The sequence below is a fragment of the Mobula birostris genome, chromosome 13, assembly GCF_030028105.1.
Source record: "Mobula birostris isolate sMobBir1 chromosome 13, sMobBir1.hap1, whole genome shotgun sequence".
NCBI lineage: Eukaryota > Metazoa > Chordata > Chondrichthyes > Myliobatiformes > Myliobatidae > Mobula > Mobula birostris.
In genome coordinates, this window is record NC_092382.1 from 58,084,414 (window position 1) to 58,102,789 (window position 18,376).

The window sequence follows — 18,376 nt, forward strand, 5'->3', positions numbered from 1 at the left end:
GGAATAATAAAAGACCAAGAATTAGTAAATGTCACTTACAAAAGTTGAAAAGGGATGGAGGTCTCACTTTGCCTAATTTAAGAATGTATTACTGGGCTGTTAATGTGTGATACATGTCCTTTTGGTTATATTGGGTTGATAAGAATGATTGGCCAATTTGGGTAGACCTGGAATTGAAAGCTGTGAAACAGTTTTACTGAACCTCATTATTAGGAGTTGCTTTACCTATACAATTCGCTAAAGTTGTTAATTTAATTCCATACCCTGTGATTAAGCATTCATTACACACTTGGCTCCAGTTTTGCAATTTTTGAAAATTTTAATCTTAAAAAATTTAAACTTTGTAGTTTAATTTATCAAAATTACTTTTTTAAGCCTTCTTTGAGTGATCCAATTTTTTTACTTTGGAAAAATAAAGGTTTTTTTTTGTTTTTTTAAAGAAGATAGATTGGTGTCTTCTGAACGATTAGTTGATAAATATTATCTTTCATACTCACACTTTTTACAATACCTTCAAGTTAGACATTTCTTACAAAGATATTTAAATAATTTTCCTTGCGTATTGGAGGCTGACCTGTTAGATATTATTATGAGTATGAACCCTTTGACGAAGGGTTTATTGGAAGAAATTATATTTTTTTTATTACAATGGGATAAGTGTTCTTTATTTAAGATTAAACAAGATTGGGAGAAGGAACTCAATTTATCTCTTATGACGAAGGATTGGACACGGATTCTGAAGCTGAACTCTTCTTCAATATACGCTCGTCATTCACTATTCAATTTAAAATTGTACATCATTACCCTTTGACGAAGGAGAGACTGTCTAAAATATTTCCTAATGTTGATAGTTATTGTGATAGATGTAAAACCGAGACAGCTATGCTGACACACATGTTTTGGTCTTGTTCTATACAGGAACAGTTCTGGAAGTCAGTTTTTTCGACAATTTCTAAAGCACTTAAAATTAATTTACAACTTAACAAATTAACTGTGCTTTTTGGAATAATTCCTCAAAATATCCGTGGTCTCTCTATATCTGACCAACATGTTATTGCATTTGTTACTTTGATAGCTGGGAGGGCCATTTTGTTGAAGTGGAAGGATACATCAGCTCCCACTTTGTCACAATGGTTCTCTCAAGTGATGCTATGTCTTAGTTTGGAGAAAATTTGAAGTCGAACCTTTGAACCTTTATTTGATTTTGAGAAAAGATGGGATTCATTTGCTCGTTATTATCATTTGAGTTAATTGGTAGATTTCCTCCACGATCTAATTGTAAATTTTGGTATATATTTTTTTTTCTTGCTGGCGGATTGCTGTTTATTTTTAGAAGCTTTTTGTATGACGCATGGCTCCGGGTTGTACACCTAATGGGGTTTCCCCCCACTTTTTCCTGCTGAGTAGGGTTTCTATTTAATATCAACAAAATTTTTCAATCTAGAAAATAATGTTTTTTTCCTTGAGACATTGTAAGTATCGCTTACTTTGATGTACTCGTGTTATTTTTGAATAATATAATAATAAAAAGATTTGAAAAGAAAGAAAGAAACTGCCGAGATACAGTCGGCTAAGAGCCAAGTGCTGATAAATGGGACCCGTGTAGAATTGATGAAGTTCCTGTCTCTTTCTCCATTAATGTTTCCTCCTTACGGCAAAACTAACCCTCTCACTGTGTCAGAATCAGTGATTAAATCCGGCCCCAAACACTGTGCTTTCATCCCTGCACATTATAACTTGAACCATCTCACTGAGGGTCTGATGGAGACACAACCCCTGCCCTCTGCACATGTGATCACATCTCCCCTGCTTCTGACATTTCAAATACCCTCAGAATGGTTTTCTGATTCAGTCTGAAGGTTATGGTACATTCAGCTCATCATCAGACCTGACAAACCATGTCTTCCCACAGCTGGTTCCACCTGTTGGTGTGTCCTCTTTCCTCCACCTCCAGAGAAGCTGCATCTCCACACAAACTCCTCACTTGAGATGAATGTCTGTACCCGTGACACAGGAAATCACATCACTGTCACTCTCCTGATACCATCCGGGAAGCGGTACCGCAACATAAAAGCCATGACCAACAGGCTCCGGGACAGCTTCTTCCACCAGGCCGTCAGACTGATGAACTCACGCTGATTTGAGTGTGCTCTATATTACATTGTCTGTTTTATTTATTGTAAACTATTATAAATTACTATGATTGCACGTTGCACATTTAGGTGGAGACGTAATGTGAAGATTTTTACCCCTGATGGATATAAGAAATAAAGTCAATTCAATTCAATTCCTGATTCCGTATCTGAGCTGCTCGCCTCCGGGTATCCTCCGTCAACAAGCTTCTTCCTCAGTCACCATCTGTCAGATTATAAAAAACAATTAAAACGATCTATCAGACAGCTCCTGTACCCCTCCACCCCTGTTAAAACTCTCTGCTCAGCCCCTTCCCTATTCCCTTTCCCTTTCAGACTCTCGATGTGCCAGCAGATCCGAATTCACCGTGTGGACATTTCTACCCCACAGGAGGCTGTACAAACCCGTGTCCTTCTCTGATGCACAGCTCAGTGACCCCAATCCCTGTCTGCACTCGCAGCCCATGACGGTGACAGCTGTCCTAGACTCTGTAACTCACAATCTTGTAACACAGAATCTTGTTCACAGCAAGTTTAGACAGTCATTAATATGAAGAGAGAATTGTTGTTTCCTGAAAGGACAGGCGAGCGAAGCTGTCTGATCCAATTCACCAGATGGTCCGGTGTTTACAAGTTAATGTGTCCCGGGACCCACTCATAACCCCGACCCACACAGACAGACAGACAGACAGACAGACTGTCCCTTCGCCCCAAACCCCCTGCAGAACCACAAGGAATTGATCCACGGCCCGGGCTCGGTCGCAAAGTGAAAACCGGGGCTGAGGAGAGCCCGGAGACAAACACCCCGCTGCCCACTCCACCAACAACACGGCACAGCCGGACACATCTCACAACACCGGATCCGCTCCCGATGAAACCCGAATTTAATTTTGTTGTTCCAGATCGGACCCAACAAAAGGTGTTTTAAAACTGAAGCGCTCCCCCCTCACGTGACGTCACACAACAGCCCCTCCCACGCGCCTGACGTCACCCATGGTCTCCCCGTATCTGCATCTGCTGTCACGAGCACGGTGCCTTACGTCACACACGCGCTGCTGTGCTCGAGCTTTTTCGGTTTAACGGCTGAGCTACTCAGCACGAGCCACGCCCCCTCCCCGAACAGTCAACAGAGGAATTGAACTGATTGCAGAGCTGCGCTATTCCCATTGGTGCGAAGCGATGTCAATCACTGGTTACACCCAATAGCGGAGGCGGACCAGCCGAGAGGGCGTTACCCCGCTGGCATCTCTTCTCAAAGAGGAACAAATCCCAAAGTAAATGTCCGCTTTCTGATTTATTTCCATTTCCCTCCGAGGGAAGTTGGGGCGTTTGTGAAGCGTCTCCTGCGGCCGGAGTCTGATGTATCGCTGAGAGGTAGGAGGAGACCGCTCGGCCCGTCGGTTTGATGCCGGTTCCCCGGGGAGGGAGAGGATGAAGACGGTGAGAGAGGGGGCGGACAGGATGTTTGTCCCGGTGGGGACAGGAGGGGCTCATCTGTGGAAATGTCTGAGCCCACGGTGGTGGCGATTCACCACATTGGGGGGCAAACACCGGCAGACTGTTGCCCTGCAAGCGGGGCCAATGGTCCGGGCAAAGTGGGGATGGGAGTCGCGTTGGGGGCCCGGGTGGACCGGTCCGAGGTTTTATTGAATGACAGGACGGTGTGGAGGGGCCGAGAGGCCTGCTCCTGTTCCTGGTCTCTGTGTGTTCAAATACAAGGAATAACCAGACCCTTCCCGGGCCTGCAGGATGTCCCAGTCGGTGTTGTAGGAACCGGTGCTCGGAGTCCAGTTGTTCCCAAACTGTGTCAGCCATTTGGCTGAGAGACCAAATCCAACATTTCCAAATCTGTTACTGACACAAAATGTATGTTCATAGAAACATAGAAAACCTACAGCACAATTCAGACCCTTCAGCCCACAAAGCTGTGCCGAACATGTCCTTACCTTAAAATTACCTAGGTTTACCCATAGCCCTCTAATTTGCTCAGCTCCCTGTACCTATTCAAAAGTCTCTTTAAAGACCCTTTCATATCCGCTTCCACCACCATTGCCGGCAGCCCATTCCACACACTCACCACTCTCTGAGTAAAATACTTACCCCTGACAATCTCCTCTGTCCCTACTCCCCAGCACCTTAAACCTGTGTACTCTTGTGATAGCAATTTCAGCCCTCGGAAAAGCCTCTGACAATCCACATGATCAATGCCTCTCATCATCTTGTACACCCCTATCAGGTCACCTCTCATCCTCCAGCTTGAACTCCATCTGTCACTTCTCAGCCAAGTTTTGCATCCTATCAAAGTCCCGCTGTAACCTCTCCTCCGTCGCTCCAAGGAGAAGAGGCCGAGTTCACTCAACCTATTCTCATACAGCATGCTCCCCAATCCAGGCAACATCCTTGTAAATCTCCTCTGCACCCTTTCTATGGTTTCCACATCCTTCCTGTAGTGAGGCAACCAGAACTGAGCTCAGTACTCCAAGTGGGGCCTAACCAGGGTCCTATATAGCTGCAGCATTACCTCTCAGCTCCTAAACTCAATTCCACGATTGATAAAGGCCAATGCACCATATGCCTTTTTAACCACAGAGTCAACGTGCGTAGCAGCTTTGCATGTCCTATAGACTCGGACCCCAAGGTCCCTCTGATCCTCGACACTGCCAAGAGTCTTACCATTAATACTATATTCTGCCATAATATTTGACCTACCAAAATGTACATAGAAACACTTATCTGGGGTTAACTCCATCTGCCACTTTACAGCCCAGTTTTGCACCCTATCAATGTCCGATGTAACCTCTGACAGGCCTCCACACTATTCACAACACCCCCAACCTTTGTGTCATCAGCAAATTTACTAACCCATCGCTCCACTTCCTCATCCAGGTCATTTATAAAAAGAGTAGGGGTCACAGAACAGATCCCTGAGGCACAGCATGCCTCCTTACTTTCTCAGCGAGCCTATCATGGGGTACCTTGTTAAAGATCATCTGAAGATCCAAGCAAAACAACATTCACTGGCTCTGCTTTATCTATCCTGCCTGTTATTTCCTCAAAGTATTCCAAGACATTTGTCAGACATAATTTCCTCCAAAGGAGTCCTGCTGAGTTTGCCCTACTTCATCAGGCGTCCCCAACTACAGTACCCAAAAAACTCACCCATAATACACACTATCACCTTCCTGACCACTGTGGTCAGCCGAACTGTCCTATAACTCCTTTATTCTGCCTCCCTCTCTTAAAGAGTGGAGTGACATTTGTACTTTCTAGTCTACCAGAACCGTTCCCAAATCTAGTGATTCTTGATGCATTTTAAGAGAAAACTAAGGGGGAAATTATTCATTCAGAGGCAGGGACAGTGTGCAACGAGCTGCCAGAGCAAGTGGCAGGGATGATTTCAACCTTTAAGAGAAGTTTCCTTTGGTCCATGGATGAGAAGGATATGGAGGGCTATGGTCCAGGTGGAAGTTGTTGGAACTCGGCAGATTAATGCTTTGGCACAGACTAGATTGGCCGAATGGCATTTTCCTGTGTTGTGGTGTTCTATAACTCTAATAACTTCACAATCTCTTCAGCTATCTCTTTCTGAATCCCGGGGTGTTCACGTTCTTGTCCAGGAGCCTTATCTACCTTCAGGCCTTTCAGCTTCCGAAACACCTTCTCTCCTGGGTAAAAGCATGTAACCTCACTTCTGCCCCAGTTACTCCCAAATGGTTGGCATTTATGTAATAAATTTAATGACACAATTGTAGTGGGTTACTTCAATCTGTAGGACAATTGGGAAAGTCAGCTTTGTGTCAGATCGGAAGAGAGGGAATGTATCAAATTCCTACGAAAGGGCTTTTTAGAGCTGCTGATGGTTGAGCCTACTCGGGGAACTACAATCTTTGATTGGGTATTGTGTAATAACCCAGATCTTATTAGGAAGGTTAATGTAAAGGAACCATTAGAAGGCAGGGACAATAATATGATTCAATTCCTACTGCAATTTCTGAGGGAGAAGCATAGGTCACATGCGTAGTATTGCAATGGAACAAAGGGAATTACAGAGGCATGAGAGAGGTGATTCCCCAGGTGGATTGGAGAAGGATACTCGTGGGGATGATAGCAGAGCAGAAATGGCTGACGTTTCTGAGAATAGTTCATAATGTACAGGATAGATGTGTCCCGATGAAGTAGCTCTCAAACAGCGGGTCTAGGCTACTGTGGCTGACAAAGGAAGTTAAGGACTGTATAAATGTGAAGGAAAGTGCATATAAGGTAGCAAAAGTGAGTAGGAAGTTAGATAATTGGGTAGCTTTTAAAATCCAAAACAGGCAACGAAAAATAGATAAGAATGCTAAAGGTAAAATATATGGGCAAACTAGACAATAATATAAACTAGTTATAAAAATGCGAAAGGGAGGCGAGAGTTGATATTGGACCGCTGGAAAGTGATGCTCATGAGGTAGACATGGGGAAGAGATGGTAGATGAACTTGATAGGGACTTTGCTTCCGTCTTCTCTGTGGAAGACACTAGCAGTGTGCCAGAGATCCGTGAGTGTCAGGGAGGAGGAGTGAGTGCCATTGCTATTACAAAGGAAAATGAGCTGGGCAAACTCAGGTTCTTAAAGTGGATAAGTCACCTGGACCAGATGGACTACATCCCAGAGTCCTGAGAGAGGTTGCTGAAGAGATAACAGATGCATTGGTCATGACCTGTCAAGAATCACTTGATCCTGGTCTGGTCCTGGAGGACAGGAAGATTGCAAATGTCAATCCACTCTTTGAAAACGGAGGAAGGCAAAAGAAAGCAAATTATAGTCCAGTTAGACTAACCTCGGTGGCTGGGAAAGTGTTGGAGTCTATTATAACAGATGAGGTTTTGGGCTACAAGTGGACTAATGATAAAATAAGTCAAAGCCAGCATAGCTTCTGTACAGGGAAATATTGCCTGATCAGTCAGGGCAGTACAGAATATATCAAGGAGGCAGGTGCATGGGGTTGAGTCTGAACAATGATCAGCCATGATAGAACGGCGGAGCAGACTCGATGGGGCTGAATGGCCTAACTCTGCTCCTATATTTTATCGTCTTATACTGCTTGTGTTTTACACAGTGAAGATTGACACAAAATACTTATTACATTTGGCTGCTATTTCTTTGCTCTATTACTAACTCGCCAGCATCATCTTCCAGCGGTTCAGTATCAGCTCTTGCCTCCCTTTTACTCTTTATGTATCTGAAAAAGAAATTTTGATGCTTGATATTATTGGCTCACTTACCTGAATTTTTCATCTTGTCTCTCCTGTGTGTTTTTTTCAGTAGTCTCCTGCTGGTTATTTAAAAGCTTTCCAATCCTCCAACTTCCCACTATTTTCTTGCTATTTTATATGACCCCACTTTTGTTTTTATCAAAACAGGAGAAAATCTGTGGATGCTGGAAATCCAGGCAACACATACACAAAATGCTGGAGGAACCTAGGAGGCCAGACAGCATATATGGGAAATAGTAAACAGTTGACGTTTAGGTCAGAGACCCTTCATCAGGACAGGGAAAAAAAGATGAGATGTCAGAGGAAGAAGTGTGGGGGTGAGAGGGGTGGAAGAAGTTGGAGGTGATAGGTGAAACTGGGAGAGGGAGAGTAGTGAAGGGAAAAACTTTCTAGGATATCATTTCCTTAACGATTCTCGAAAGATCATTTCCAATGCCTCCACATCTCTTCAGCCACCACTTTCATATCTCTGGGGTGTACACCATCTGGTCCAGGTGATTTATTTACCTTCAGACCATCTCTGTTTCCCAAGAACCTTCTCCCGAGTAACGTAACTTTACACATTCTGACCACTGACATCTGGGACTTTCATATTCCTGCCAGTGTCTCCGACAGATAAGAGTGATGTACAATACTTATTCAGTTCATCTGCCATCATCTTGCACCCCCACCCCATTACTAACTCTCCAGCATCATTTTTCAGTGGTCTGACATGCACTTCCGCCTGTCTTTTACACTATATGTAGCTGAAGAAAAATTTGGTATCCTTTTTAATACTACTGCCTAGCTCACCTATGTATTCCATCTTCCCCTTCTTATTTATTTTAGTTGCATTCTGTTGGTTTTTAAAAGCTTCCCAATCCTCTAACTTCCTGGTAATTTTTGCTCTCTGCACTCTCTTTGGTATTTATGTTGTCTTTGGTTTCTCTTATCAGCCACGGTTTTGTCACCTCACCTTTAGAATACTATTTCCTCTTTGTGATGTATATATCCTGTGCCTTCTGAATTGCTTCCAGAAATTCCAGCCATTGCTGCTCTGTTTTCATCCCTGCCCATGTGCTTTTCAAATCAATTTTGATCTTTTATTTTCTTATGCCTCTCTAATTCTCCTTATTGCACATCTGACATTGGCTTCTCCTTCTCTAATGTCAGGGTGAATTTGATCACATTAAGTTCACTTTCCCTTAAGGGTTCTTTGAACTGAAGTGACCTAATTAATTCAGGTTCATTACAACACCCAATCCAGAATAGCTGATCCCCAAGTGGGCTCAAACTCGAGCTGCTCTAAAAAAGCATCTTGTAGGCATTCCAGGAATTCCTCCTCTTGAGACCAACACCATCCTAATTTTCCTAATCACCTGCATGACAATCCCTCATGACGATTGTAACATTGCCCTTTTGGCACGCATTTTCTACCTCCCTGTGTAATCTGTGGACCGCATACTTACTACTGTTTGGAGGTCTCCATACAATTCCCATCAGGGACTTTTTTTTTTACATTTATTGTTCCTTAATTCTACCCACAGATTCTACACCTTCCAACTTTAATTTTACCAGAAGAGCCACACAACCCCACTACCAGCTTGTTCTTTCAAGAGGCATGTAAGTATCTGGGAAACAAGAGGACCTGCAGATGTTAGAAATCTAAAGAACTACACAAAGTGCTGGAGGAGCTCAGCATGTCAGGCAGCATCTATGGACAAAATTTAGTTCAAGGTTGAAAAAAAACCTGCCAAACAGAGCTTAATAGTTAACAAACACAACAAAGGCAAGAAGCACTACTGTAGCCTACTGACTCTCACAGCTATCTGGACTATTCCTCTTCTCACCCTGTCTCTTGAAAAAATGCCATCCCCTTCTCGCAATTCCTCCATCTCCGCTGTATCTGCTCTCAGGATGAGGCTTTTCATTCCAGGACACGGGAGATGTCCTCCTTTTTTAAAGAAAGGGGCTTCCCTTCTTCCACTATCAACTCTGCTCTCAAACATATCTCTCCCAATTCACGCACATCTGGTCTCACTCTATCCTCCCGCCACCTCACTAGGAATAGGGTTCCCCTTGTCCCCACCTACCACCCCACCAGCTTCTGGGTCCAACATATAATTCTCCATAACTTCCGCCACCTCCAACGGGATTCCACCACTAAGCACATCTTTCCCTCCCCCCCCCGCTGCTTTCCGCAGGGATCATTCCCTACGTGACTCCCTTGTCCATTCATCCCCCCTATCCCTCCCCACTGATCTCCCTCCTGGCACTTATCCTTGTAAGCGGAACAAGTGCTACACATGCCCTTACACTTCCTCCCTCACCACCATTCAGGGCCCCAGACAGTCCTTCCAGGTGAGGCGACACTTCACCTGTGAGTCGGCTGGGGTGATATACTGCGTCCGGTGCTCCCGATGTGGCCTTTTATATATTGGCAAGACCCGACGCAGACTGGGAGATCATTTCGCTGAACACCTACGCTCTGTCCGCCAGAGAAAGCAGGATCTCCCGGTGGCCACGCATTTTATTCCACGTCCCATTCCCATTCTGATATGTCTATCCATGGCCTCCTCTACTGTAAAGATGAAGCCACACTCAGATTGAAGGAACAACACCTTATATTGTCTATTTTCTATTGTCTATTCCATCTGGGTAGCCTCCAACCTGATGGCATGCACATTGACTTCTCAAACTTCCACTAATGCTCCACTTCCCCCTCGTACCCCATCCGTTATTTATTTATATACACACATCTTTTTTTCTCTCTCCTTTTTTCCCTCTGTCCTTCTGACTATACCCCTTGCCCATCCTCTGGGCTCCTCCCCCCTTCTTTCTCCCTAGGCCTCCTGTCCCATGATCCGCTCATATCCCTTTTGCCAATCACCTGTCCAGCTCTTGGCTCCATCCCTCCCCCCTCCTGTCTTCTCCTATCATTTTGGATCTCCCCCTCCCCCTCCCACTTTCAAATCTCTTACTAGCTCTTCTTTCAGTTAGTCCTGACGAAGGGTCACGGCCCAAAACGTCGACTGTACCTCTTCCTAGAGATGCTGCCTGGCCTGCTGCGTTCACCAGCAACTTTGATGTGTGTTGTTTGAAATTCCAGCATCTGCAGATTTCCTCGTGTTTGCACGAAGAACTTGCATCAATACAGTACTGACATTGACTATTTTTTATCAAAATATCTTGGTCCCATTTCAATCAGTAAAATTTACAAAGATAAATAAGAACTTTAGAAAACTTTAGAAAAAACCATTTATACTCAAACTCACTTCGATTAACCAATTGCCCACTATTGAGAACATCTACCATAAACGCTGCCTGGGGAGGACGAAAAGCATTATCAGGAATGCATCTCACCCTAACCATGGACTTTTTACTCTCCTCCCATCCGGTAAGCGCTGCAGGAGCCTCCGCTCCTGCACCAGCAGGCACAGGAAGAGCTTCTTCCCTGAGGCTGTGACACTGCTGAACTTCTCATCACAGTGCTAAGCAGTATTGCATCTGTATTGTACTGCCTCAGTACTTTTATATTTGTGTGCTGTAGCACTTTTTTTTATTAGCAGTTATTTTGTAAATAACACTATTCTTTGCATTTCTGGTCAGATGCTAAATGCATTTCATTGGTTTTGTATCTGTACTCGGCACAGTGACAATAAAATTGGATCTGATCTAATCTAACCTAATCTACCTTGGACAGAAGGAGAATGAGGAATAACACACATGAAAAAAGAAATCACACAAAAGTCAGATAAAACTTCTAAGTATATATAATCTTTCATCAAAAATGAACAGGATTCAGCACTCCAGGTGTGTCTATGCCATCGTGATAAGAAATACAGACCAGAAAACTTCAATGAGAGGCCAACTCAGAAAAATGAATCATCACTATGGAAGAAGACGTTAACCAGTGGAATGAGTATGACCCTCGATGGGAGACATCCCAATGATCTGAGCAGTCAAGATGTTGACAAGGAAGCATTGAGCACCTGACTGAGAGTTGGAGACCTCTTCCCAGAAACAGAGGGGTTCCTTGCAGAAATACAAGGTGGTTAACAAAAGGAAAAAAAAATACATGAAATACAAACAATCAAGGCAGCAAGTGCAGAAAATGCCAAGAGAAACTAAACACAATATAACACATTCCAGGATCCTGCAGCAGTTTAACTCAATCTGATTACTTACAAAGTTACAGTCAAGTGGCAAATGTCATTCACCAAACTCTTGCTTTAAAATACAAACTCATGATTGACGCCCATAACTTCATTGAGGCACCATAAATTCAAGCTTACATAGAAACATAGAAAATAGGTGAAGGAGTAGGCCATTCGGCCCTTCGATCCTGCACCACCATTCAGTAGGATCATGGCTGATCATACAACTCAGAACCCTGTACCAGCCTTCCCTCCATATCCCCTGATCCCTTTAGCCACAAGGGCCATATCTAACTCCCTCTTAAATATAGCCAATGAACCGGCCTCAACTGTTTCCTGTGGCAGAGAATTCCACAGATTCACCACTCTCTGTGTGAAGAAGTTTTTCCTAACCTCGGTCCTAAAAGGCTTCCCCTCTATCCTCAAACTGTGACCCCTCGTTCTGGACTTCCCCAACATCGGGAACAATCTTCCTGCATCTAGCCTATCCAATCCCTTTAGGATTTTATATGTTTCAATCAGATTCCCCATCAATCTTCTAAATTCCGATGAGTATAAGCCTTGTCGACCCTGCCTTTCATCATATGAAAGTCCTGCCATCCCAGGAATCAATCTGGTGAACCTTCTTTGTACTCCCCCTATGGCAAGGATGTCTTTCCTCAGATTAGGGGACCAAAACTGCACACAATACTCCAGGTGTGGTCTCACCAAGGCCTTGTACAACTGCAGTAGTACCTCCCTGCTCCTGTACTCTAATCCTCTTGCTATAAATGCCAGCATACCATTCACCTTTTTCACCGCCTGCTGTATCTGCTTGATCCAGCCAGAGACAGAACCTCACAATTTATATGACAGTAAATACATTATTACAGATAGGATAATCTAAAATAACCATCTGGATAAAATATTACAGGATAAACAAGCAGGAACAACTCCCTCAATAGATATAACCATTCCCAACACACACGTGCCTCGACCAGTGGAGCATCTCACCACAGGCATTGTTTGTGTCATCGGTCAGGCAACCAAATTATTTTCTCTGCCAATTAGCTTCCAAATGTTGCTACTCTGTCACTCGTTGCCATACCCCGCTACTGATTTCCTTCTCCTCATCATACATTCTTACCCCGACCATCGTCCTGAGCCCCAATCTCTGCCCTGTGCAGACCTGCCTCTGGTTCCTGACCCTGCTCTGTTGAACATCCAACTAATGGTTTCCCATTCTGCTTTCAGTCTTTAGAGGACAGTGGTGTTTTCGAACAACCCTTTAAGAAGTAGGGAAAATGACACACAATGTGGAAATGAGCCCTGAATAAGGAGATGCCAATGGCATTCTTCCTCAGCCCTGAGACTTGAGGGGGGAAGAACATCTCAGACAGAACAACTTCTTCGGTCTGCAGTAAATTCAAGGGAAACCTCTTCACCCACAGAATGGTGACTGTTTGGAACCCATCACCACAGGGAGAGCAAGAGGGGAACAACAGGGGAGGATTTAAAAGGACTGTCATGGAACAGAATTACTGGCAGGGTCCAGATGGCCTGAGTCGACTCTCTACTGTAAACTAGGTGTGTTATAAATTCATTAAGTACTGGAGACAGAGTTTAAAATAGAACTGATTTATTTGTCACAGATGCAGAATATTAAACTCCAGTTCCATTAAAGGTGAATATGCAGCAGAAGAAACTCCTCCCATGCCCAGTGACCAGGGTGCAGAACTGGGTGTGGTGAGCAGCAGCAATAATTGCAGAGTTCAGCACCGACAGTCACTCTCGAAATTGAATCAGCAACAGTGATGGACAAATATCCAGCATGAAGCTTATTGAAACTTTCTCCCCAGTGTGAACCCGGTAGTGCGTCACAAGTGTAACACGATGTAAGTTTCACTGCTAATGTAATGGCCTCTCTGTAATGTTTCACTGCTGAGGTGATGGTTTCTCTGGAGCAGCAATGTGAAATGAAATGAAATATCTTCATTGTCATTGCATAGTACAATTTGACATGCACCAATACAGCGAAAAAGAGTTTGCAACTCTCATACTCAATGCTATAAAACAAATAAAATGAATAAACAATAAATAAAATCAAGTAACCAGCCAGTACAAGCAATGTCCAGCAGTACAAAAACACAACTCAGATGCATAACAGCCATAAAACCAGTATTAAAGTAGCAATATAACACATTTATGGATGATGCTTGGCCAAATTAGTTCAGAGCAATTATAGCTCTGGGGCAAAAGCTATTTTTCAGTCTGGAAGTGCGGGGCATAGAAAGTCTTATAATGTCTGCCAGATGGAAGAAGCTCAAACAGATGATTGCATGGGTGTGTATTGTCCTTACAGATGCTTGTAGCTTTCCTTAGGCAGCGAGAGCTGTAGGTGTTCTTCAGGGCTGGGAGCTGTGTCCCGATGATCTTCTGTGCACTAGAGATGACCCACGCAAGTGCTTTAGACCAGCTTTCTTCAGCTTCCTGAGGAAAAACAAGGGACTAGGTTACGAATAGAAATAACAGGGTTTTGGAGTTCAGGGCTATCCAATGACAGAAATGTTCTTCCTTGTGAGTCTGGAACAGAGATTTTCGTGGTCTTTTGTTGGGGAGAGATGAGACAATGCGAATGGAGAGAGTGGGCCCTTTTTCTTTCTTTTTGTTTACTTCACTCGCCATATAGTCAAAGTAAGAATTATAAAACTCAATCATTTATTCACATCTTGTGTACCATTTGTTATATCAGGTTACTAATTTGTAACGGGTACAAATCACGCAGCATCCACCCAAACAAGATTTCTTAAGTTTGGCCGGGCTGGGGGGCTATCACCCCCTATATTAAGCTGCTAGCCAAAGCGCGAGTTACATAAGGTTACATTACTGAGTGAATTGCTTACCACATTCACAGCAGGTGAACGGCCTCTCCCCAGTGTGAACTCAGTCATGCACATTTGGTTGATTTGGCTGAGAGTATCTCTCCCTTTCTTTATTAATCTTTTTATTGATTTAAAAAGCACATATATACAAACACAAGAATTATGTCAAATATAAATATCAATAGCAATACAAACAGACATTATCAAGATCATACATAGTATTAAACTAATTAGTATATAATAAAAAAGGAAAACAGCTAATTCTCTTATCAATTCATAAAGAGAGAAAAAATGTTTAATTTTTTAAAATGAAAAGCAAAAGAAAACACCCACAGCTCTATATAAAAAAAAGGTGGTGGGGGGGGGAGAAGGACTGGGCAGTCCATTCTGAGGACACGACCAATAAAAAGGAAAGAGTTCCTGATCAAATCTAAAACTTCGAAAATAAATAATTGGAAGAGTTATAAGTCAAATCAAATGAAAATATTGAATAAAAGGTCGCCAGATTTGCTCAAATTTAAAAGATGTATCAAGTGTCTGACTTCTTATTTTCTCTAAGCTTATACAGGACGTAATGGCGGAAAGCCAATAAAAGACAGTAGGTGGATTAGAATCCTTACACTTCAATAAAATGGCTCTCCTAGCCAATAAAGTTGAAAAGGCTATCATACATTGACTGGAAACAGGAATATTTCCTGCTTCTGATGGGATAATCCCAAAGATTGCCGTAGGTAAATTAGATTGTAGGTTCAGATCCAAGACTTTTGATAGCGTTTTAAAAATGTCTCTCCAAAAATTATCTAGCTTTATGCAAGACCAAAACATATGAGTTAAAGTGGCCGCCTCAGTATTACATCTCTCACAAATAGGATTGATGTTGGAAAAAATACATGCTAGTTTATCCTTTGACATATGGGCCCGATGCATTACCTTGAATTGTATCAAGGAATGGCGGGCACAAATAGATGAGTTATTAACAAAATGAAAAAATTTACTCCATTGATTATCTAAAAATGACTCTTGAAATTTCAATTCCCAAGCATGTTTAATTTTATCATTAGGTACCATTTGTGAATTCAATAACCGTTTATAAATTATAGCTAGCAACCCTTTTTGAAGTGGTTTAAGCTGAAAGAGAGCATCTGTCATATTAGTTGGATAAGTAGAAGGGTAATTTGTCAGCATACCATGTAAAAAAAAATCCTAATTTGTAAATATCTAAAAAAGTGTACATTAGATAAGTCATATTTATCCACTAACCGAGAAAAAGACACTAAACAATCCCCTAAAAACAAATCTGAAAAAGTTGTTATTTTCCTGGTGTTCCAAGTTAAAAAGGCCTTATCCAAAAGTTTAAAACAATAATTGAAATGGATATTACTAGAGAGAACAAAATTATTTAACTCAAAAAAATCTACGAAACCAAATCCAAATTCTTAATGTATGTTTAATAATGGGATTAAAGTCTTGTCTACTAATTTTAGAAAACAAAAAGGAAAGGGGAGCTCCCAGTAAAGAGGCCAAAGAGAACCCCTTTACTGAGTTTTCCTCCAAATCCAACCATGAAGGATATTCATGTATGTCTGAATAATGAATCCAAAAAGTAATATATTGAATATAATAATTCTAAAATTTGGCAAAGCCATACCACCATCCTTTTTTAATTTCTGCAATAAGGGTTTACTCAAGCTAGGATTTTTTATTATTCCAAATATAAGATAAGATTATAGAGTCTATTCTGTCAAAAAACGTTTTAGGAACAAAGGAAGGAACAGCCTGAAATATATCTAAGAATTTCGGTAGAACTATCATTTTAATAGTATTAATTTGACCTATTAATGATAATGTCACAAGTGACCATTTAGAAAGCATTTGTTGAGTGTAATAAATTAATGGAAGAAAATTATATTTATACAGGTCCTTAAAATTTTTAGTAATTTTATTACCAAGTAAAGTAATTTTTTAGCAATACTAAAGGGTACTTGATGATATTGATCTGAGTAATTATTAATGGGAAATAACTCACTTTTACGTAAATTTAATTTATATCTAGAAAAACTACTGAATTCAGGAAATATAGATAACATAGAAGGAATAGATTTCCTAGGATCTAAAATATAAACTAACAGGTCATCTGCATACAACGAAGCCTTGTGTACTTTGTCCCCTCTCTTAATAACCTGAACAGTATTGGAATCTCTAACAGCAATAGCAAGGGGTTCTAAAGCCAAGTTAAATAATAAACCGCTAAGAGGACATCCCTGCTGAGTACCTCTGTTTAATCGAAAGTGAGGAGATTTTTGATTATTAGTTATAACCGCAGCCATAGGGACTTGATAGATCAATTTGATCCAGGAAATAAATCACAGTCCAGAATTAAATTTTCCAAAACCTCAAATAAGTAAGACCACTCCACCCTATCAAAGGCTTTCTCTGCATCAAGAGAAACAACACATTCAGATTCTTTAGATGGAGAAGAGTGAATAATGTTTAATAATCTTCAGATGTTAAAATGTGAATATCCATTTTTAATAAATCCAGTTTGATCATTGGAAACAACACTAGGTAAAATACTCTCAAGTCTATTAGTCAAGATCTTAGAAAGAATTTTAAAATCCACATTCAGTAGAGCTATTGGTCTGTAGGAAACACATTCAGATAAATCTTTTTCTTTTTTAGGAATTAATAAGATTGATGCTTCATAAAAAGTTTTCGGGAGATTCCCAGAGGATATAGAATCAGTGAAAATTTGACATAAATGAGGTGTAAGTATTTCAGTGAAAGTCTTATAAAATTCCACTGTGTATCCATCTGGTCCCAGAGCCGTACCTGGTTGGGAAGAGGACATAGCCCTTGCTATTTCCTCTTGTTTAATAGGTGCATCTAATGTATTCATATCTTGGATAGAAATTTTATGTATATTCAATTTTTGCAAAAAGTTATTCACAAAAGAAATATTGTCTGAAAATTCAGATTTATAAAGGTTAGAGTAGAAATCCATAAATACCTTATTAATTTCATAAGGAGCTACCATTTCAGTTCTATCAGGTCTTCGTATTTTCAGGATCTGTCTTCTAGCCATATTTGCTTTTAATTGACCAGCCAATAATTTGCCTGACCTGTCCCCATGTATATAAAATTGGCTTTTAGATTTAAGAAGTTGTTACTCAATGGGAAAGTCAAAAGCAAATCATGCTGTGTTTGGAGTTCCACCCTTTCCTTAAAGAGATCTTCACTAGGCATTACTGAATACACCTTATCTATTTCTTTAATCCTATTAGTAATCACTAAAAGTTCCGCCTTGGTTTTCCTTCTTAAACCTACTGAGTATGAAATCATCTGACCCTAAAAAAGATTTCATCGTATCCCAAATAACCAAATTTGACATTCCTTCAGTTGTATTTAATTCAAAAAATAGAGAAATTTGCTCTTTAATAAAATTTACAAAGGTTGAATCTTGTACCAATGCAACATTAAATCTCCACTGTGGTATCTTCAGAATATTATCAGAAAACATTGAAGTTAGTTTCATGGGGGCATGATCCGACAACGCAATAACTTCATATGCACAATCAGCGACAGAGGGCACCAATCGCGTGTCCAGCAAAATATAATCAATTCTTGAGTAATTATGGTATACATGTGGAAAAAAAAGAAAAATCCTTATCTTTAGGATGCCTAAATCTCCAAATATCGACCAAACCGCATTCTAATAAATAAGTATTAATACAAGTCACAGATTTATTAGGAAGTGACAAATTGGTGGACGATTGAGACAGCCCATAATCAACTGATATTCCTTTAAATTTGGCAGCACAGAAGATAACTTCTTAAAAAATTCAGGGCCATCTATAATTAGGTGCATAAACACACACCAAACCCACTTCTGACCACATAACAGACCAGTAACAATTAAATATCTTCCAATTAAGTCAGTGACAGTATTAAAATGTACAAAATGGATTTTAGAATGAATACAAATAGATACCCCT